The sequence below is a fragment of the Octodon degus genome, unplaced genomic scaffold (assembly GCF_000260255.1).
Source record: "Octodon degus isolate 3935 unplaced genomic scaffold, OctDeg1.0 scaffold00013, whole genome shotgun sequence".
Taxonomy (NCBI): Eukaryota; Metazoa; Chordata; class Mammalia; order Rodentia; family Octodontidae; genus Octodon; species Octodon degus.
Genome location: NW_004524589.1, coordinates 21,580,776 through 21,584,450, shown reverse-complemented (window position 1 = coordinate 21,584,450; position 3,675 = coordinate 21,580,776). Strand labels below are relative to the sequence as shown.

The window sequence follows — 3,675 nt, the reverse complement described above, 5'->3', positions numbered from 1 at the left end:
GGCTATGTTAAGGGATGAAGTGATACTGTAAACAATAGATTTGATAAAATTGATATTTACTAATAATTTATATCTGTGCATGAGCCTGACTTTGAACTCATTATGTAGCTCAGGCTGAGCTTGTAGCACTTCTCCTGCCTCAGCCTCTCAAGTGCTGGGATTACAGGGTTGTGTGTATATTATCAACTATTAATTCACCTTCAAGCAATTAACATATTTAGCTTGTCATTTTTGCATGAGCAACATATAGGTTTATTAAAGTGATGGATCATATCTATGCCTAGATTTAGGAAAATACATTAATATATGTAATGGAAAATATGCATTTTTACAACTATGACAAATACATTTGAATATATTTTTAATCACAAGTTCTCAATATTTATTTTTTTACTCTGAACTAATGTTCCTGAAATCAACACAAAACCATTATATGAAAAAGGTAATTTCATGCAAAAATTTAATGTTTACTAAATAATAAATTTGATTACTTTCAACAGTGAGAATGTATGTAGAAACACTGAGGAAAGAAGAATGATCTCATAAGCTAAAGAATTATAAAGTTCAACTCCACAGTGCTTGGTAAATGTGTTTCTCTCAAGAAGCAACGAAGAATCTTTCTTCCAGCAATACTGAAGCAATAACTCCAGAAATTCATTTTTATAGAGTGACTGAAGTGTGTCTGTGGAATGGACAAGAGGTAGGATTTTAATAATATCTTTTTTGATATGATATCAAGACAAGAAATATGGTAAAGTATTCTCTTATACAGATTTGTGGAAAGCAGAAAAGTAGCTATGTTACATAAATATCTTACCACATTAAGCATGCAAAATTATACTCTAATTTTAGAGACTCCATTAATCAATTTTATGACTTGAAAATTGCTCTGTTAATATCTTCCTTGGATGTGTGTATTATATTGTCTCATATCTTTACATATGTAATTCATTATATGTGATAGATATAGATACATAAATGTACAGAACTTTATTATGAAGAACTATCAAACATAGGAATTTGGCAAGATGTAGATGAATCCATATTGTGACCTACGTGAAAGTTTAGGAGTGACATTTATTTATTTATTTATTTATTTATTTATTTATTTATTTATTTATTTGCAAGGTCAGATCTAATTTATTTGTTGCTTAAGCATTTTCCTTTTGACTGCACTCAGGTTTGGAAGTAGAAGCCCTCAGAGAGGAGAGCCTACGTCGCTTGGCAATCTGCTCCTGGAGTTTTTCTTTGGCTTTCTTCATTCTCTTGGCCAGACGTTTAGCATACCCTGTAGCCTCTTCCTTGTTTTTTTTTTAGTGCACTGATTCTTCAGCGTGGTACTGCAGCATTTGTGTTGAAGGTCATGCGGAGTAACAAGTCGTTGGATCTGGGGGACTTTAGTCCTGGGTTTCTTACCCTCCTTGTTCAAAGGCTTCCTGACAACACACTGGTGGACATCATCTTCCTTAGACAGACTGAAAAGTTTGCTGATTCTGCTGGCTCCTTTGGGCCGTAGGTGCTGAGGCACGGTAGTATCGGTCAACCCAGGAATGTCCCTCGCTCTTTCTTTACAATAACCCAACTGAGAACGCTGAGGTTGGCATCCACAACACAGCCTCGGACGGATTTATGCTTTCTCTCCCTGGTTCTCCTCGGTCGGTAGCAGAAGTACCCCTTATTCAGCAGCAGGCACACCCGGCAGTGGGTGAAGATGCCCTGCTTCATGGGGGAAGCCCTGCTTGTCGTTCCCACCGCTGATTCAGAACACATAACCCTTCCACTCTTCACCTAGGGCATCAGCAAAGTGGCCATGCGCTTCTCATAGAATGTGTGAAGCTTGCATTCATCATTGACCTCGATGAGTTTCTGGCAGCCAGTGGCTGGGAAAGAGATGTTCAGCTTAATCTCGAAGCTATTTATTTATTTTTCATGTATATTAGGACAAGATCTACAGGGTCTCACTACACAGATTGGACTCATAGTGATTCTCCCGTTTTCAGCCTCACAAGCGCTGAATTATAGGCATGTGCCACCACTTCCAGTCTTAATCACTCTCAGCATGCCCTGGGGGCAAGGCCAGCACAGCACGCTGAGAATTAAACCCCTGCTGCTATGCTTTACCTAAGCAGGTGCTTTAGTCTGCTGAGCTATCTGGCCGGCCCTTTACTTAGTTATTTTAAAAATGTTTATTTTATCATGATAAGAATACAATATGAAATTTACTCTCTTAAGTTTTTAACTGCGCAAAACATTATTTTTACCATAGGTACAGGGTGGTACAACAGATTTCTAGAGTTTATTATTTTTCATAAGTGAAACTCTTCATCCATTGACTAGTAACTCTCCATTTCCCTCTCCACACAGCTCCTGGCAACAGCCACTTCACTATGAATTTGACTATTGTATATCATAATTTATTTTTTCAGTGTCTAGACAAGTCATTTAGCATAATATCTTCAAGGTTCATCTATGCCACTGTGTATCATGGAGTCATCTTATTTTTAAAGGCAGAACATTATTCCATCCTATGTAGCTAGCATGTACACTTTCTTTATTCTTTTACTTGTAAGAGGTCATTTAAGTTATTTGCACCTCTTAGCTATTGGGAGAATTGCTTCGATGAAAATGAGAGTTCAAATGTCTATTTGAGATCCTATTTTAACTCTTCTGGATATACACAAAGTGAGCTATTGGATGATATAGTAGTTCTTTTTTATGTATTTAGTACAGGTTCTACAGAGTCTCACTACACAGATCAGGCTCGTAGTAATCCTCCTGTTTTCAGCCTTCCAAGTGCTAGGATTACAGGTGCATGCCACCACACCCAGTCTCAGTCAGTGTCTCAGCACACTCAGGGCTGGAGCCAGCATGGCATGCTGGGGATTGAACCACATCTCTGTGCTTGCCTAAGCAGGCACTTTAGTCTGCTGAGCTATCTGACTGGCTCATTAGTACTATTTTTAATTTTTTGAGGAACCTTCATAATATTTTCCATTAAGATTTGCACCATTTTACTTACTCCTAGCTGTATGGAAATGTTCTATTCTTTCTACATCCTCATCAAAACTTGTTCCTTTAGTTTTCCATTTCAGTTTTGGAATCTGAGTTTAGAAAATCTCCACAAATATTAAATATAATTTTGAACAACATTAAAATCAACCTCTACATCTCTTTAAAAGTGTTTGCATAGCTAGTTGCATCTCATATCCACCCTTACATTACTTCATGCTCCCAAGCAACAGGTACACTAAAGATGAATCAGTAAAATCAAGAACTAGCGAACACTTTTCATGGCCATTTCCACATGTCAAAGAAAAAGAAGTTCAAATTGTTTCTTAGAACATGATCATCTTTTTAATCTTAATTTTTTTTTAATTTTTTTTTTATTTATTTGAGAGAGAGAGAGAGAGAGAGAGAGAGAGAGGTGTGTGTGGCCAGCTCAGCCCACCAGGGGGCGGGGCTGGCTGGCATGTGGTGCTGGGGGATTGAACCGCGGTCCCTGTGCTTTGCCAAGCTTGTTCTAAGTAGGTGCCTTAGACCACTGAGCCATCTCTCCAGCCCCTTAATCTTAATTTTGAAATGCAGGGAAAAATGTTTTTTGCCAGATTTTCTTTTCATTTATAATGAATATTGTTTAAGTAGAAAAATGAAAATACAAATTAAATACTGTTTAGC

At 37.4% G+C, this 3,675-nt stretch overlaps 1 pseudogene; it reads right to left on the bottom strand.

Annotated features, from left to right (window-relative positions):
* Positions 1-1,151: 1,151 nt before the first annotated feature.
* Positions 1,152-3,227, bottom strand: LOC101584991 (annotated as a pseudogene).
* Positions 3,228-3,675: the final 448 nt, after the last annotated feature.